This window comes from Protopterus annectens, chromosome 2.part0 (assembly GCF_019279795.1).
Source record: "Protopterus annectens isolate FY-2018-M chromosome 2.part0, PAN1.0, whole genome shotgun sequence".
Lineage (NCBI taxonomy): Eukaryota > Metazoa > Chordata > Ceratodontiformes > Protopteridae > Protopterus > Protopterus annectens.
This window is the reverse complement of record NC_056728.1, coordinates 748691383-748711466: the sequence shown is the minus strand read 5'-3', so window position 1 is coordinate 748711466 and position 20084 is coordinate 748691383. Positions and strand designations below refer to the sequence as shown.

The window sequence follows — 20084 nt, the reverse complement described above, 5'->3', positions numbered from 1 at the left end:
TATTCCAATAAACTAAGCTGATAAAAGCTTATACTAACACAAAGAAGCTTATCTGGAAATACTGCTTATTTTTCAATTCAAAAGAAAAATAGCCATTTCCTATGCACTTCTCTGGTATTAGATTGGGATTAGAGTGAAGGAACAAATGACCATAGTCATATATTTAAATTTGCTTTACTGTCATAAATATTTTCATCATGTCTTCTAACTCTTACCTTGAAAAGAATCTATGAAAATCCAAATCAGGGACCTATTTTAAATATTTATTTTACGTACATAGAAAGTTGCTAGAATAGCAAGTTTTGCATTTGCAAGCATATTATGGATGAAGCAAATTATGAAACTGAACATGTCTGTCAATATTTAGTGAATATAATCGTGATAATTTGCCAAAAAAGCACAAATCTTGTGAGGGACACACCAAAACATGAGACGAGGTCAGAGACTCTTGAGATTAATGGCCCTTGCCCATACACAGAAACACCAATTACAGCCACTTGTATGACTGTATGCACCTCAGATATCTGCTTGCTGTCAAATAAATGCATAATTAATAGTCCAAAGTCATATTTCAGTTTGTCTCTGTTAGAACCACACAGGGCAACCCACTGCAAAACCCCTCTACCTCTAAACATATTAGTATATCAAACCTTGTAATGTAGGGTCCAAGAACTGAGCTTGTCTCAACTCTACCTTTGTGACTCTTTCTAGATCCCCTTCCACAGGATGTGTAGTATCTTCTGACAACAGTGCATCACTGTTACCCTAGGTACTGCCACTCACCTCTGCCCTTGCAGTCACCCTGTCCAAGGGAATATCAGTATCTATCAGCAGCTGTGACTCACCTTCAGGCTCACTGCCACAGGGTAGCTCTCTCCCTTAAATAGCCACATCACCAGCTTCAGGTGTGGGGTTTGTCTAGGGTCTCTCCAGGCTACCAGACTCACATGCCTGTCTCCAAGTCTGACTCTGTGTAACTACATGCACACATGGTGCTGCATTATGAAAATCATTCCCTATAAAGACATCTGCAGGTATATCCTCAAACACACCTACTTGCTTGCTTCCTTTTCCATCCTCCCAGTCAAGGTGAACCCTGGCCAAAGGTACTTGGAATGGGGTCCATCCTAAATCTCTGACTGGAGTGGACTGCCCAAGCTAGTACTGCTCCTCTTTAACGACTGCAGGTTTTACAATGGTCAAGTCAAAGGCTGTATCTTGGCAGTGGCCTGTTTTCCATCCACCAAGATAGCATACAAACTCCAGTGATAGTTTGGTACCCCTTTTGTCTCCAGAAAACTTACCACTGGCATAATGTTATTACCACTTGTTGGCTCCCCAATCTTTTGTTCCCCACCATGCTTCAGTGGACTTGTGCATGCTGTGTGACCCCTCTGGTTGCAATAAAAACATCTAAACCTTTTTTTTTGAAACACCTTTATTGAATTATCACTTGTGATGTCACATTTACATTTATATAAAAGTAATCAAACTGTATTAATAAGTTAAAATTAACAAACATTATGATTCACATATATATTGCTGTATATGTAGACGAGGGTAAGGTGGTTCATACAGCCTATCCTGACCTCGCCAAGGCTTTCAACACCATCTCCCATTCTGGAATTCTAGCTAAACTCACTAAACTAGGTATAAATCCCTATGTCACAAGATGGGTTGCCAACTGGCTCACTGACAGAACCAGCACTGTAAAAGTTGCAGACTCCAAATCTGACTTCAAACCAGTGACAAGTGGAGTACCACAGGGTTCGGTCCTGGGACCTCTCCTGTTTGGTATCTACTCCGAAGTACAGGTTAACATAGAAGGTCTTTGGCTAACGAAGTTAGCAGATGACTGCAAACTAGGAGCCATAGTAGAGTCCCCAAATGATGTGGACATCCTACAGAAGGGCCTCACTGAGACAGATGCCTGGTGTCAGAGCCATGGCCTCAAGCTCAATGCCAAAAAGTGCATTGTCATCCCCTGTGGTAAAAACTCTGTACCCATGCACTACCACATAGGCGGCAGTCTACTTAACGCCAGATGTGTGATAAGAGACCTTGGAACCCAGGTGAACAGTAGTCTCTCCTTTGATAATCACATCGCCACAGTAGTCAGGAAATCCTTCTACGTGGCACACCTCATCACAAAAGGGTTCTCATCCAGGAAAAAAGAGGTCATTGTTCCCTTCTACTTGACACTCATTAGACCCATTATAGAGTACAACGCCGCTTTTGGAATGTACCTCACAAGACATCTGCAGCAGCTGCAAAGGCCACAGAAGTACCTCACAAAGAGGATTACTGGCCTGAAACAGGTGCCCTACACTGACCGTCTAAAAAAACTCCAGCTTTACTCCATAGCGTATCGCCTATCATATAAAGCTGTCATACCCAGAGCTGTTGGACATGCTACACCTAAAGAAATTCCAATCCCTCTGAGCTACACGCTCTAGGGACCTAAACCTTATCACCACAATAAACAGGACATGCTGGTGGGTTAGTTTCCTGTCCCAGAGACTTCTCATACTCTGGAGCAAGCTACCCATCTATGTCAAGCAAAGTTCCTCATTAGCACTCTTCAAGAAAAGTCTTGATGAGTGGACGGGAAATAGGAAATACACCCCGAGGATTACTTCTGTGGTTCTGCTCGACAGGGGCACAGGAAAATAATTTTCTTGGGTGGCGTAAGCCAGGGAACCTTGTTGGCTAGGCTTACTTAGGCCCTTGGGCTGATAGCCTAGTACCTACCTATGAACCTATGTCATATAACCTAAGCAACATTACATAAATTATTCAGTTATTGACAACCCCCTTTTTCTAAACAAGAAACATTTTTTATTAAACTATCACTTAAAACATAAGCAGTCATACATTTATAAAAATGAAAACACACCACACCGACACAATCTTAGTTGCAAGCATTTTACATCACAAACTATACTGGCACATTCCCAGTTGAAAACATTATACATCACTTATAATCTACCTAGTCATGTTCAGTCAAACATTACATAGCTCATTTAAGTCCTGCCTTCTTTAAACCTTATTCCTCCCTGTATGTATTGTTTCCACAATTATTTTTTTCCTATGTAGTTTGCTCCTGCCTTTTTTGAAAGATCTCAGTTCCAGTAGTTTTAATCTCTGTTACTACATTCACTATTTCTAAGATAATTGGTTTAGATTTTGATTTCCATTTTCTAGTAATTGCTTTTTTGGCAGCCACCATAATTAGACAGCAAGACGTTACCTCTAGGCAATTCCGATCCTGTATCATAGCTCAGAAAAATCATCTCCCTCGTCACACCAATCTGCATCTCAGACAGTGCATCTCTGTTAAGAGAAAAAGTTTTAAAAACATACTGTTATTTGTCTTTTTCCTGTTCTTGCAAAGTGAACATGTTATTTGTTGGGATATGCCTATCAAAGATGGGCCTCATCTGTGAACAAAATGCAGCATTGCTTATGAACCTGAATGATATCTGTTTTCTGCATTTCAGAATAAAGAGATTTGGTTATAGTTCAGTGAAGCCTGGGATAAGGACGCACGGCCGAGTAAGAGTTAATTTACTGGGGCAGGCTGTGTGTCCTGGAAAATTTGAGCTACCGTTGTTGATTTGAATATTCTGTACTTCTTGAACATTCTGTACTAACTGTGGGTTTGAGGTAATTTGTGATAAACATGTTTATCCTATATGTTTTTCATAGCCAACTGTCAACGGTCAGAAATGTAACAAAAAGTTGTTTTGCTTGCAGTATAAAAGTTGATGTCAGTAAACAAGTTGATCAGATCAGTCCAGGCCGGACATCTTGGCCAACATGCTGTGTAATCTGGTTAACTGCTAATAAAGGAAAATTCATCACCTGAGGCAGATGCGACTCGTTTGAATTTTTTCTTCTGACATTTTGGTCCTTCGGACCGGAAACCTCTACGAAGATATGGATCAGACTGACAGAGAGACCGAAAAACCTGCGTAGGTGAGGGTTTCTCATCTTAAGATTCCCTCAACTGAAAGCCCTCCGACTGATTTGTCGTTGAAAGGAGGCCGGCCGCTCTCTGATCCCTATCTGAGGGACGGTTTCTGAACGAAAAGGGGAAACGGAGTCTCATCTGGTTCAGGTAGGATGAAAAATAAATTTCTTTTAATTTAATTTAATCTTGTCGACAAGGTTTTATTTTTAGTTAAGGATGGGTAGGATTAATTGTTAAGATTATTTTGTTAGGGTTACCCGTTAAGATAGTCCCATTTTATAATAAGCCCTGTAAAATAATTTTGATAGTCCTAAATACCTGGAAAAAAAAAAAAAAAAAAAAAAAGTAAAATAAGAAATCTAGGGGAAACATGGGTTCGAGTTGCTACAAGTGTGAGAGTGATGCCTGTTTAAATGTTGATGCTAAGTATATGAAAGGTTTAAACAAAAATAATGTTAAATTTTTGAAAAAGTGAAAGTCGAGATATGATTTTGACTGAATAAGAATGCCTATGCAAAATTGGTTAGAGATTTGAAAAGAGATGCGGGAACTAGAACTAAAAAACAAAGACAACTGGGATTTCCCCAAGCACAAAAATGGTTAGAAGAGGCAAATAAACGAGCTATAAAAGAAAAACAGTGCCAGGAAAAAGAAAAAATAAATCAAAAGGGATCACTGGTGCCAAGTGGAAAAGTAGCTTTATTTTTAGATAAGGAGGATGAGCATACAGTTTGTGCAGTACAAAGGCAGGCAACTGCCCCACCGTATAGGGAAATTGCTGCTGCTGTACCAGCGGAACCTCCTCAATATCAGTCTGAAGATGTGGGATCTGTACAGCAGGGTAGGTTATTGGCTGCTCAAGGAAACGTTGTGACCCCTCCAATTTACCCGCAAATTCCTGTAGTACCCAAGGTTGCTTTGCAACAGGTAGACCAACCTATGCAGTTAAGGTCGGGACCAGCATGGCAAGGACGTTGGGCCATTAAACTTTCTGACCACTCAGAAGCCCTTCCCTTAATACAAGTTGCAAACCCACAAGCAGGGGACGTTGGACAAGAGCCAACTATTTTAGTTTATCGTCCCTGGGCTAGAGAGGATGTAAAACGAGCTACGGATGGTATTCCTCATCCCAAGGTTAATTTTCAAAAGTTTTCTGAGGACATAGTTGGTATGCGTTTAAGTTATCATCTAAATGGTTTAGAAGTAGAACAAGTAGTGCGACAAATCCTGGGTCCAGATTGGCACTTAGCTTGTGGTACTTGGACATGTAAGGCAGATGATGGCACTACATTAAAGCATAATTCTGGGGTGTTAGACACGCGAGTCACTGATCTGTTGAAGAGAATTTCTGATAAGTGGCGTCCAAGAGCAGATTGGACCATAATAAATCAGTGCATCCAAAATGATGATGAATCTGTAGATCACTATATTGTAAGATTGACAGAAGTGTTTAATAACCATTGTGGAATGATGATTCCGCAGGATCAGACTACTGATAGTCCGTACGAACAGCAATTGAAAAACGCTTTTCTTAAAGGTTGTAAGGCTCCGATAAGTAGTTTTATAACTAAGCATATGGTTGATCACAGAACATGTAGACTGCAACCTTTGTTTGAATATGCACGGCATGCTGAGCGACATTTCAATCTAAAAAAGAAAAAGAAAGTACAAGTGTTAGCAGTAGGGGATGATGGTGGTATATTTTTGGTACAGGACCAAAGGGGGAAAGGGCGCCGTGGTGGCCCAAAATGGGACACGTCGTATAAACAGGGTGGACATTCAGAGGAATATGAGGGGAGGTTAAAACGTGGAGAATGTTTTAAATGCGGTAGACTTGGGCACTTTGCTGCCGACTGCGAAGAGTGGCAACATCCCCCACAGCTTACGAACAAGGGCTCCGCATGACTATATGATAGTAAAGGAAGGCGCCAAATTCATTATTGTGATTATTGTAGAGAAAAAGAAAGCGAGAATGATTGTGATGATGATGAGGCAGACACACTCTGCGATGAATGTCAGGACACCCAGGAAGTTAAGGAAGGGCGGGATTGTGACTGTGAAGTCATAAACCTGGCACATTTGGGTATTGCTATGCATCTGGATCAAAAACCCATGATAGAGTTTTTGGTTGAGGGACAGAAAGTGGAGTTTTTATGTGATTCAGGTGCATCGCGTACACTTTTGGGTCCAGCAGTTATACCCCCGAACTGCGAAACAGATGAGTTTGTCCTTGTGAAAGCGGCAAACGGGAAAATCTATAAGGAACCACTGTCTCACAGATCCGCAAACAAACAAAACTGTTAGGTGTAGGGTAATTATATCAAAAGTTTGTCCAGTTAATTTGCTGGGAAGAGATTTGATGCATTTGTTTGGAATAGCGGCAATTCCCACACCTAAAGGCAGTGAGGTGAAAAGGTTAGCGGATGGCTTGGTGGTGCAAGGAGTACAAGACTTGTTTTACTGGTATAGCCAGGACTTGATTTCAAATGGGCCCGGGAGGGTTGATACAGATTTGATCAACCTAGCTTTAAGTAAATCTAGGAGCGGGTCACTGCAGGTTGCGGCGCACTTGCATTGTACTATGTACTACAGACAGGCCCCTGGTCCGGATAAAGAATTTGAAAAAGAATTCTTTAGGCACAAATGTGCAAGGATAATTTTGAATGATATGTTTTGGGATAAGCAAGGTAATACAGTAGTGACCTGTACTTTGACCAAGGAAATTAGTTCTTTATTTCGCTCAGGTTATAGCACACATATTTCAAATACTAAAGCGGTGGGGACACATTGGGTAGATTTGGCGAAAAAGGTAACAAATTGGGACACAATGTCCGAAAGTCAGTTGAAGGATCAACAGATCCAGGTACAAAGATTAAATTGGGTGACTTGGGCACAACCAAGTGTGCACCTCAGGGATGACAAAACAGAAATGGTATGACAAATCCTCCTAACTCAAGAGGAAGATAGTGCGTTAAGTGCCTTACCTGTAGATTTATGATCAAAAGGTAAAGGGGATGTAGGACTGATGAAAACAGCAAGTGAAGTTTGTATAACTCCAAAGTCAGGTTTTAGACCTCGTAAGCACCAATACCTGCTAAGTAAACAAGCAGAGGAAGGAATTAAGCCAGTCATTGAGCAGCTAAAACAGGTAGGAATTCTTGTTGAATGCCCAGATTCGCCCTGCAATACTCCGTTGTTTCCTGTAAAGAAACCGGATGGGTCATGGAGGTTGGTTCAGGATTTACAAGCAGTTAATTCGGCTGTGATCCCAAGAGCACCGGTGGTCCCTGACCCCTATACATTACTTAATGATTTATTACCTCAGCACAGATATTTTTCTGTCATAGATATAAGCAATGCCTTTTTCTCCATACCACTACATAAGGAGAGTAGATTTTGGTTTGCATTCACTTATCAAGGTAAAAGATACACCTACACCAGATTGCCACAGGGCTATTGTGAGAGTCCGACAATATTCGCACAAGAAATGGCTGCGAATTTAGCTCAGTTTGTTCCCCCAGAGGGAAGCCAGGTTCTGTTGTATGTAGATGATATTTTGTTGGCTTCACCCAGGCAGGAAAGTTGTAGAAAGGATACCCTTGCCCTTCTTAGTTTTTTAGCTGAGCAAGGACATAAGGTAAATAAAGAAAAGCTACAATTGTGAAAAGCACAAGTAAAGTACTTGGGTTATTTAATTTTGCAGGCAGGTAGACAATTGGAGAACAAAAGAAAACAAGCAATTCTTGAGGCACCTATGCCTATGACTAAGCGGGAGATGATGTCCTTTTTAGGTGTGACTAATTTTTGTAGAAGTTGGATCCCTAACTATGCTGAGGAAGTAGGGCCATTGACCTCACTGATCTATGATACTCCCATGGCGGCTAAGAATAATATACAGTGGACAAATAAGGCAATACAGGCATTTATTAGAATTAAGCAATTGATAGCAGGATCCTCTGTTTTGGGTTTTCCGAACTATTCTAAGCCGTTTGTACAAATGGTTGATTGTAAGGGAGGATATATGACTTTGGTTCTGGTACAAGTACATGGGGATAAACAGAGGCCGATAGCTTTCTACTCCTCCAGATTAGATCCTGTTGCAAGGGCATTGCCGCATTGCGTTCAAGCTGTGGTGGCGGCCGCCATGGCAGTACAAGCCTCAGCATCATTAGTTTTGTTTCACCCATTACAATTGCGGGTTCCACATTCAGTAGCTACTATACTTTTGCAAGATAAGATAACCTTTTTATCTCCTAGTCGACATTTGTCGTGTATGACAGTGCTGCTGATACAGCCTCATATGACCATAGAAAGATGTACTACTCTTAATCCGGCGACACTTTGCCGACTCCAGAAGAAGGTACTCCACACGTTTGTTTAGAGAGCATTCATGACAAAGTACTTCCCCGACCAGATTTAACGGATATTCCGTTGATAGATTCTGATCTCGTTTTGTTTGTAGACGGATCAGCAAAGAAAGACACTGTAGGAAAAACACTAGTAGAGTATGCTGTCACCACAGAAACTGAAGTTTTGGAGGCAAAAGGATTGTCAAACATTTATTCTGCACAAGCAGCTGAGTTGGTGGCTTTGACTCGAGCTTGTACCTTAGGGGAGGGTAAAAAAGTAACAATTTATACAGATAGTCAATATGCTTTCTCCACTGTACATGTTTTCGCTCAACTATGGAAGAATAGGGGAATGGTTACTGCGACAGGCAAACCAATAAATCACAGAGATTTAATTTTACAGTTGTTAGATGCAGTGCAACTACCACTTCAGAAAGCGATATGTAAATGTTCTGCACATACCAACAGAAAAGATCCTGTCTCCAGGGGAAATGCCCTTGCTGATATGGCTGCAAAAAAGGCAGCTCAAGAAAATGATTTGCTTTTACATGATAATAATTTGGAGCCCGGACACCTCTTAGATTTAGAGACGCTAAAAGTAATGCAAACATTGACGACACAGAAGGAAAAATGTCATTGGGTAAAATATGGTATCACTCAACAGAGTGGGTTGAATAGGGCATCAGATGGCAAAATGGTATTACCCTCAAACCTTTTTAGGTATGCGGCATTGGTTAGCCATGGACCTGCCCATGTAGGAGTACAGACGATGATTCAAATAGTGTCTAAGGTGTTTTGGTGTAAAGGGTTTTCAACTTCTGCAAAGCAATTCTGTTTATCTTGTTTATTATGTGCAAAGTATCATGCTCAGGGGGGAGTTAAAAAGTCTCAGCAGGCATTCCCTACCCCTCCATATCCACTCCACACACTCTGTATGGACTTTATTGAATTGACACCCTCAGAGGGAAAAAGGTTTTGTTTGGTCATTATTGATGCTTTTTCTAAATGGGTAGAAGCTTTTCCAGTGAAGCATCCGAATGCACAAACAGTAGCACAGCTTTTGACTACAGAAATAATTTCCCGATTTGGCCTACCAAGACGCATTTACAGTGATAATGGGTCTCATTTTGTTAACCAGATTGTTCAGAAATTGGGTCAAGTGTTTCAAATTGATCTCAAAAAACATTGTGCTTACCATCCCCAATCAGCTGGACTGGTGGAAAGACACAACGGTGTCTTGAAGAGTAAGCTCCGCAAACTAATGGCAGAAACACTTAGGTCATGGATTGCGTGCTTTCCATTGGCACTCCTGTACATGCGAATCTCACCTTCCTACAAAGGACTTACACCATTTGAACTTTTGTTTGGGAGACCATATTACATCCCGCAGTGGCAAGGATTGTTGCCAGCGGAACGTGAGGGGGGTGAGGATCTAGCGGATTATATGAAGAAGCTGCTAAATGTCAAATCTCTTGTAACCAGTGACTCCTTTGCAGATTCCAGAAATGAAACCTTGTTAAGCGTGGCACCCGGGAACTGGGTGTGGATCCGAATTGTGAAGAGAAAGAATTGGTCATCCCCCAGGTGGGAAGGTCCATACCAAGTACTTATCTCGATGCCTACGGCTGTAAAGATCGCTGAGAGGACTTTGTGGATTCATGTCACCCACTGTAAAAAACTCAAGGCTCTTCCTTCTGCCATTGATATTGGTCAAACTCCACCGGACCTCTGAGCGCAAAGTCTGGCTACAAAGGGGGATTAGCCCAATAGGGGTTAGTTCGTCTCAAACCCAGTGAAGAAACCAACGGCGCGAGGTAGTCCTTAGGGAGGATGGCCATGTTCAACTGGTACTTGAACTGTCACATGATGATGATTTTGGTGGCGAAAGTAAATATGTCCATACGAGAAGGAACAGTTGCAAGAGAAAAAGGAATGGTGGTGCTGCAAGCGCAAACAGGTGTTACTACTGTGTTTAAGGTGAAACTTTGTGAAGGAATTTTGGACTGTTCTAAATGGAACAATAATAATTTCTTGACTCGTGCAAAATACTTGTGCAATAGAGACTGTACGTCCTGGTCAAGTGTTTGGTGGTCAACAGATGTGAACGGATGGGAAACGAGTGGTGCAGTGATACCAGAGAAAGATAAAAGCAGACAACAAAGAATAAAAATTGCACATTTCCAAGGTACCGGAGTAGTTATTATAACCATTGTGTCACCACAAGAAAGTGATTCAGGAGTTTATGGAATCGGAGTGTCTCTTCCAACTAGAACTGATCCTTTGGGGACCCTCCAACTTAAAGTACAAAGCCTTAAGAATGCTACAAATAAAGCAGATTTTGCCTTCACAAAACAAGAACAATTGTTACTCAAGACGGGATTCGTACACCATAATGAATGGTTATCTTGGGTTAGATATAGTACCCGAGAAGCACATCGTGAGAACTGTATTTCTTGTGCTGAAGGTAAACAGCAATTAGCAACAGTCCCATTGATGCAAGATGAAGGTAACCTAACGTGTCTGTTGAAATTATTCTTCAACAAAACTGAAGATAAATGCAAAGATGAAACTCAGCGTTTTCCGGTCATAAGCAAAGTTGAGAAACCGCTTGCAGTGATTTCCTATCCAGTTTCGTATATGTGCATTTCCAGAGATGGCACAGGGAAATATTATGGCAATATGGGACAGAACTATTGCAATGTTACTGTGAATGGCAATGGGAATCCATTTCTGGAGAACCAAACTCATAGTTTAGCAGACGTATGGTGGTTATGTGGAGACAACAAACTCAGATCAAGGCTTACGATTCCCTGGAAGGGATCTTGTGCACTTGTAAAGTTAATTCTGCCATTCTACATTTTCCCAGTTCCAGTAAGCAATTTCGTAAGAGAACTTGAAATAAAGCCGAAGTGGTTGAGTAGGAGAAAAAGAGAGGCACCGAAGCAATCTTTCGATATCGGTGTATACATCGATAGCATTGGCGTAACAAGAGGCGTACCTGATGAATACAAAGCAATAAACCAAATAGCAGCTGGTTTTACATCCATCTTTGTCTGAATTCAACCTAATAAGAATGTGGACTGGATCAACTACATTTACTATAACCAGCAGCGTTTTGTGAACTATACCAAAGATGCATTGAAAGGAATTGCTGAACAACTGGAGGCCACGTCGCAGGTGGCATGGCAAAATCAAATTGCATTGGATATGCTCCTGGCCAAAGAAGGAGGAGTTTGCAAGATGTTTGGGATTTTCTGTTGTACATATATTCCAAACAACACTGTGCCTGATGGAAGTATCACTCAAGCTTTGAAAGGTTTGGAGATGTTATCCGAAGAATTGGCAGAGAACTCTGGGGTAAATAATCCCTTTACAGATTTTTCTACAAGCGTGGTTTGGAAAATGGAGTCATCTCATCAGCAGTTTCCTGGTGTCCGTTGGAGTCGCAGTGGCTATCGTGGTGATATGTGGTTGATGTTGTATACCCTGTATCAGAGGTCTTCTACAAAGACTGATTGATACTGTTGTTACGAAGATGATGTACCAGCAATTGCAACAGACTGGTGAAAGTGAATACATTGAAATGTGACTGCAAATGTTTTTGAAGTTTAAAAGTTTGTCTTGCCAATGAAGTAATGTATGCAAAGAAAAACTTAGTTTTTACCATATATTGTTGAAATAAAAGACAAATAAAAGTGTTTTCAGGGGGGAAATGTTAAGAGAAAAAGTTTTAAAAACATACTGTTATTTGTCTTTTTCCTGTTCTTGCAAAGTGAACATGTTATTTGTTGGGATATGCCTATCAAAGATGGGCCTCATCTGTGAACAAAATGCAGCATTGCTTATGAACCTGAATGATATCTGTTTTCTGCATTTCAGAATAAAGAGATTTGGTTATAGTTCAGTGAAGCCTGGGAAAAGGACGCACGGCCAAGTAAGAGTTAATTTACTGGGGCAGGCTGTGTGTCCTGGAAAATTTGAGCTACCGTTGTTGATTTGAATATTCTGTACTACTTGAACATTCTGTACTAACTGTGGGTTTGAGGTAATTTGTGCTAAACATGTTTGTCCTATATGTTTTTCATAGCCAACTGTCAACGGTCAGAAATGTAACAAAAAGTTGTTTTGCTTGCAGTATAAAAGTTGATGTCAGTAAACAAGTTGATCAGAGGAGATCAGATCAGTCCAGGCCGGACATCTTGGCCAACATGCTGTGTAATCTGGTTAACTGCTAATAAAGGAAAATTCATCACCTGAGGCAGATGCGACTCGTTTTTTTTCTTCTGACAATCTCACAGGGAAATCCCTCTTTCTTTCCTGTCACACCTCCAACATTTGCTGTCTACCTGAGGAACAATTCTCTGGCGTCTACTTGGGGAATACAAATATCTATGTAAATATTTCCAAGCAAAAATCTTAAATCTTCTAAATTTTGTTGCATATTTGGGAGATATACATATATCTTCCCATTGTTTCTTTGTGAATTGCTTATGCAATCTCTGTTCCCAATCCTTTCTAACCTCCTCTGATTGATTCTTATAGTTATATAACATTTTGTATGCTGTACAAATTATTCCTTTTTTAATGGCAGCTTCTGTTCTAGATTCTACTAAAAACTCTACCGGTGCTAGTCTTTCATTTAGGACCCCTTTGTTTCTCTCTTTGCCTGTACTCTGACAATCCTTGGTAGAGGGAAGGCAGTCTCTAACCTGCAGTCCAAATAAACTCTTGGTATCTTCCCCTCTTTAGTTATTTGTCCCCAGTACCTTGGATGTTCATTGTGCATACAGCTGCAGTAATCACAGATGGGTTCTCTGCCGTCAGGCGGTCCCTCGGTCGGCCGAATTCCAAAGTCTTGGTCCGGCGTCGGTTGGTGTCGCTCTTTCTCCTGACGTCAGTGAGGCCAGAGTATATAAGACACAGCCGACGCCATGTTCTTCAGTCTTTTTTGCCGTGCGGTGCCCGAAGCAGAAGCAGTTCGCAAGTGCCGGTCGGCCAGCTCCTGAATTACGGAAATATTGGAAACCGAAGTCTTCATTAAAGCTAAGTACCCCGTTGGGGAAACTTTTCTTGCCTCAGACCGATGTCAGAAAAAGTTAATAATTGTATTTCTTGTGGGAAGCAAATACCGCATAAGGATTTCCATTCCCTCTGCATACCTTGTTTAGGCCTAGACCACGACGTCTCGGGCTGTCGCTTTTGCGCTACTTTCAATAAACGCACTATTAAGCGTCGGGCGGAGTTCGCCCAACACTATTTTGGTAAAGCCTTTGATTATAAAATGTCGTTGGATACTCCGACTACCGTTTTGTCCAAAAAACGCAAGGACAAGGACCGACACGTAAGGACCGCGGTCCCCGGCTACACGTGGTCCGGTTCTCAGCGAGACGCCTTTGCAGTCCCTGACTACCGACGACACTCCTTTGGCGGTGTCCTCTGTACCCGAGACCGCTAGTACCTCGGCCCTTTTCCAGACTACAACCACCGAAGCCTTTGCTAATGTTGAGCCTACTAATGTGGACAGGTCCACCTCCACCCATGGTGTCTTTAGACCCTCATCTTCTTTTTCTATTAAGGCCTTTACTAAATCCAAAGCAGCCAGGCATCCCAAGAGGCCTGTTGTACAGGGCCCATCTCCAGGCCCCATGCCTAAAAAACAGATGCTTAAAATGGCTGAGGATTTAATTACTCTTATCAGGGGTTCTCAACCCCCTCCAGACAAGAGACCCAGAGTGGAGGAAGATTCTCCCTCTTCTGATCAGGGATCCATTTTATCAGAACATTCTGATGTAGAGGAACACTCTTACTCCCCTTTTGAGGATTCGGATGCAGAGCAGTCCATTCCTTCTGTATCTCCTCCTGAGGATTTTTCCTTTGGGGAAACCTTGCACACTTTAAGGGAACACTTCCATTGGGAAGGTCAAGACTTTTCTGATTCCAAGAAAAGACTTGGGGAATTTCTTTTGTTACCTCAACACAGGCCTCTGGCGATACCCCCTGTTTTGGACATACTTGATGATGTTTATTCGGAGGCTTGCCTTAACCCGGATTCCCTGCCTCCTGCACCAGTCAAACCTGATAGGTACTACAGAGTTCCTAACTCTCACCAATTTCTCTACAAAAGCCATAATGCTGACCCTGAAACCATTTCTCAAGGCCCCAAGAGATTGAAGGCCTCTACTGCCAAGAATCCACTTCCTGCCGAAAGAGAGTCAAGATCCTTAGAAAGGTGGGGAAAAAAGGTATATACCTCGGCCACCCTTGCCATGAGGGCCTTAAATTGTCAGTTTCATATGCTTAAATATCAACAGTTCCTGTTATCGCAATTAAGGAATAAAATGTCTCAAACTGAACAAACAGATTTGAAGGAGTTACAGGATATGATGCATAGTGCAGAGCAAGTGGGTAAACACACCTTACAATGTGGCTATGATGCCCTAGAGGCCTCAAGTAGAGCGGCTGCTACAGGATCAGTCATTCGTAGACATGCCTGGCTTAGGGAACAAAGCTTGCCTGATCATGTGAAAGCTAAACTTCTAGATGCTCCTTTACAAAAGGATGTGCTGTTTGGTACTAATGCTGAGGAGATATTACGGAAAATGGAAGAAAAAGCCAAATCTATGCAAACTGTCAAAGCTTTTTTACAGGTCCAACCACCACGTTTTAGCAGAAATTGGCCTTCAAAAAACTGGTCCTTTCCAGCTACTGACAAGCCCCAAAGAGGTAGATACAGACGCACAAGGGGCAGAGGGCAATCACAAGGATCATATAGAGGCCGACAATGGCAAACTCCAGCACCAAGAGGTGGCGAAGACAGCGCACAACAATACAGGAAACAAACTCAATGACTCCCTCATTTGCATGCCAAGCAGGTCTCAGCTGGCAGCACCTTTGGGAGGAAAGCTAGCATTATTTGCAAGAAATTGGCATATTGTCACAACAGACAAATGGATCCTGGACGTTATAAACAGAGGCTACAAATTTCAATTCCACACTCTTCCAAAAAGGAGAGGCATGCCAAACCTGCCACACAATCAAAGGGCAGAGGCACAACTACAAATTTCAAAGCTCATAAGCATGAGAGCTATACAAGAGGTACCTACTCACGAACAAGGTCAAGGTTTTTATTCAAGACTTTTTCTGGTACCAAGGAAAGGAACCGACTGGAGACCCATTTTGGACTTATCCATCCTAAACACATTTTTACTCGTACCAAAATTCAAGATGCTCACATTACAGCAGCTTCTTCCCATGCTGGGCAAGGAGTTTTGGCTGGTAACATTGGACCTCAAGGAGGCATACCTGCATGTCCCAATCAGACAAAGTTGCAGAAGATACCTCAGATTTCTTGCAGGTTCAATCCACTATCAATTCTCTGCTTTGCCCTTTGGCTTATCTACTGCGCCCAGAGTATTCACAAAGTGCCTGGCATCAGTGATTGCCTACTGCAGACTTCAAGGGATACAAATTTACCCTTATTTGGACGACTGCCTGATCCAAGCGGACAGCAAGTACATACTTCTGGAACATCTGGCTTATGTAACACGATTACTGCTTTCTCTGGGATATACAATCAACAAGGAGAAATCCAGGCTAACACCATCTCAGAAAATAACTTTCCTGGGTGCCAACTTGGACACAAACACCCAGATGGCCTATCTTACGCCAGAAAAACAGGGGCAGCTAACTCAGTACTTCAAAATACTAGCAAAATGTACCAGGCTTACTGCAAGGAAAATCCTGCAGGCTCTGGGCTTCATGGCATCTTGCATTCTTTTAATCCCATGTGCAAAGCTGCATATGAGGAAACTTCAATGGTACCTAAAAAACCTATGGTCTCAACACAGTCACAGTTTGGAAACAATAATACCAATAATTCCATGTTTGCAAAAGGAATTTCTATGGTGGGCCCAAGCATGTCAAGCAAGCACAGGCCTCCCATTCTGCAAGCCTCAAGCAAACCAAGTCATCACAACAGACGCCTCAGACTATGCCTGGGGGGCACACATGACAGACAGGTGCATTCAGAGCAAATGGTCCCAAAAGGAAAAGCACCTTCACATCAATCAAAAATAAATGCTAGCAGTAATAAATGCAATTACAGCTTTCAAGGACCTCCTGCATCCAGGACAATTACTGATAAGAACAGACAACACCACAGTAATGTGGTACATAAACAAACAAGGCGGAACACATTCATACCCCTTGTGCAGACTAGCCATGACTCTTTGGGACTTGGCTGTGGAATGGCAAATCGAACTTCAAGCACAGTACTTGCCAGGATTGGAAAACACGCTGGCAGACAATCTAAGCAGAAATATGACAGATCCACACGAATGGAAGTTGCATCCTCAGGTGTTTACAGAGATAATACAAGAGTGGGGGAGGCCAGACATAGATCTTTTTGCCTCCCACAGGAGTCATCAATTGGAAAAGTTTTGTTCAAGGACTTTTCATCCAAAGGCCTGGAGAGTGGACGCCCTTTCCTTCAGTTGGACAGCATGGACAGTTTACGCTTTCCCACCTCTGCCTCTTCTGCCCAAGGTGCTCTTGAAAGCAAGAGCAGACAGACCGAAGATGATACTGATTGCTCCAGATTGGCCAAGGCAACACTGGTATCCGCTCCTGAGGAGTCTAACACATACTCCTCCCTGGTCCCTACCTCTAATGCCTCTTTTGCTGACTCAGCACAGCTACAAAACCCTTCACGGTCAGCTGAAAACACTCAATCTTGCTGCATGGAAAATTCCTTAACACCACAGCAGACCCTACTCTCCAAGGAGGTGCAGGATGTCATTTTGGAAGCCAGAAGGCCATCTACTAGAAAGGCTTACACCGCAAAATGGAAACGGTTCTGCTCTTGGAATGAGAAAAAAGGCCAGGACCCTAGAAAACTGAATTTGCCTCAGATATTACAGTATCTAGCTGAGCTACTGAACAGTGGACTTTAATTTTCTTCCATAAAAATCCATGCCTCAGCCATTTCTGCAGAATTCAACACGGATCCACCTTTATTTTCTCACCCACTCTTACGACAGTTCCTCAGAGGGGCTAAGAATATAAGACCACCAAGGAAACAACCAATTCCAGCCTGGGATCTTAATTACATTCTAGAAAAATTAACATTGCCTCCCTTGGAACCAACTGCATCAACAGATTTGCAATATTTGTCCTGGAAAACAGCCTTTCTTCTGGCCATCACTTCAGCTCGTAGGGTTTCGGAACTACAGGCCCTCATGGCGGTGCAGCCCTTCCTCATCTTCCATCAGGACAGGGTTTCCCTACGTACCAACCCGTCATTTATGCCTAAAGTGGTATCCAGGGTAGCTTTAAACCAAGCCATACACTTACCTACCTTTTATCCCAATCCTAAAAACAAAGGGGAAAGGTTGCTACACTCTTTAGACATCCATAGGCAGCTACATTATTATTTGGACAGAACAAAGTCCTTCAGGAAATCAGAAAAATTTTTTGTGTCCTATGCAGTAGGGGCTCAAGGGAAGCCAGTGACCAAGCAGACAGTTTCAAAGTGGATAGGCCACTGCATACGGTTCTGTTATTCATATCATGGGAAATCTGTTCTCACAGGCATCAGATCCCACTCCACCAGGGCCACAGCTACCTCTACAGCCTTCCTCAGAGGAGTTCCTACCAAAGACATTTTGGAGGCAGCCACTTGGAGTTCTGTCCATACCTTCACAAAACACTACCACCTGCCTTTATATTCCAAAACTAGAGCAGGCTTTGCCACTGCTGTGTTGCAGGGCATTCTGGCTCATCCCAGTTCCACCTAGTACCTACCACCCTGTGTGTAGCTTTGGGACTCTACCCATCTGTGATTACTGCAGCTGTATGCACGATGAACATAGTACAGTTTTGTACCTACCATAAATGTAGATGTTCGAGTGCTAATACAGCTGCAGTACAGGTTACCCTCCCACCTTCCCCACTTGGTAAAGGCATAGGGCCTAACCCCCTCTTCATACAACCTGACTGGGTTATCCTTCTATGGTTTATTTGCTTGCAACTACTGATTTTGGATTATATTGCATTGCGTGTATATATATATATATATATATATATATATATATATATAGATATATATATATATATATATATTTATAATTTATGTATTGCCTTCCTTCTGGGTGCACCTGACATCTGGGGCAAGAAAGACTGAAGAACATGGCATCGGCTGTGTCTTATATACTCTGACCTCACTGACGTCAGGAGAAAGAGCGACACCAACCGACGCCGGACCAAGACTTTGGAATTCGGCCGACCGAGGGACTGCCTGAGGGCAGAGAACCCATCTGTGATTACTGCAGCTGTATTAGCACTCGAACATCTACATTTATGGTAGGTACAAAACTGTACTTTTCTTTGTTAGTTTTCCCCAGTAAATTCCAGACCCGTCTTGCCTATTTTCTATATCCCTAACTGCAGTTATCCCTATCGGCCAAATCTCCTTTCTTCATTCCCATGTTGGCTTAGTTCTTAGAATACTTTCTGTTACTTTACGGATATAATATTCTGTATGATTGTTGTTGTTCTTAAAGGCTTGCATCACGAATCCCAGTCTCCTCTTGTTTCTTAAGCCCCCCCCCGTTTCAACATCATCCCTTTCCACTTTGAATTATAGTTTTCTTCTTGTGCTATGTGTAGGAGCCTTAACTTTGTAGTTCTGAAATACCCCTTCAAATTGGGTAATCCCAGTCTGCCCTGTTGTACTGGAAGAGTCAGTTTATCCCACTTGATTCTTGCCATCTTCCCCTCCCAGATAAAGTCCTTCAGCTCTTTATTAATTGCTACCCACAACTTCTCCTCTGGTTAATAAAAATATGCCTGACCTGTGTATACAACTAAAGGGATTAAAACCATTTTAACTGCTTGTATCTTACTATCCATACCATATAAAAGAGCTTACATTTTCTCAGATTTTGTATTATCTTTTTTTTAGTCTCTTCCCACATATTCTTAGCAGCCACACCAGAATCATTTTTAATCAACTCGTAAGTACTTCATTTTATCCTGCCCCAATAAATAAGGATATTGCTGAACCAATTTGTGTGTGGGTACTGAATTTACTGCTTTTGCCTTTGTTTTAACTTCATTAATTTTGTACCCCAAGAAGATTTGAAACTGCCTCAAAATGTTCCACAACACTGTAATGTCTCTTTCTAGTTTTGCCAGGTATAAAATATCATCTGCAAACAGAGGCAGCTTTTCTTGACTACCATACCAATTATATCCTTAAATTTCAGAGTCCCTTATTTTCTTTGCAAATGGTTCTAAATATAATGCAAATAACAAAGGGGAAAGGGGACACTCCTGCTTGGTTCCTCTGCTCAAGCAGAAATTTGTCAGAGAAGACCCCGCACACTTTAATTTTTGCCTCCAATCCCTCATATATACTTCTAATCAACCTTATAAATTTTTCAGGAAACACAAATGTTTCCATTGCTGTGCTCATAAACTCCCAACTTATTCTGTCAAATGCTTTTATTGCATCAAGACTAATCAAAAACAGTGGTATTTTTCTTACATTCTGCTTCCTTCTGGATCATCAGTGCTCTGTTAATTTTGTCAAACGTTTGCCTCCCCTCTACAAAACCACATCGATCCATATCTGACAATGTTGGCATTACTTTTGTCATTCTTTTAGCCATTATAGACATGAACACTTTGTAATCATGGTTTAGTATTGAAATGGGCCTGTATGAAACTGGGCCCGAGGGATCTTTGCCGTCTTTAGGTATTAC

General features: G+C 41.9%; 1 protein-coding gene across 1 annotated transcript in view; it reads left to right on the top strand.

Moving 5' to 3' along the window:
* The window catches only part of LOC122792778 (uncharacterized protein KIAA1958-like), a 183820-nt gene that overhangs the window by 51261 nt on the left and 112475 nt on the right, over positions 1–20084 (top strand). The window lies entirely within an intron of this gene.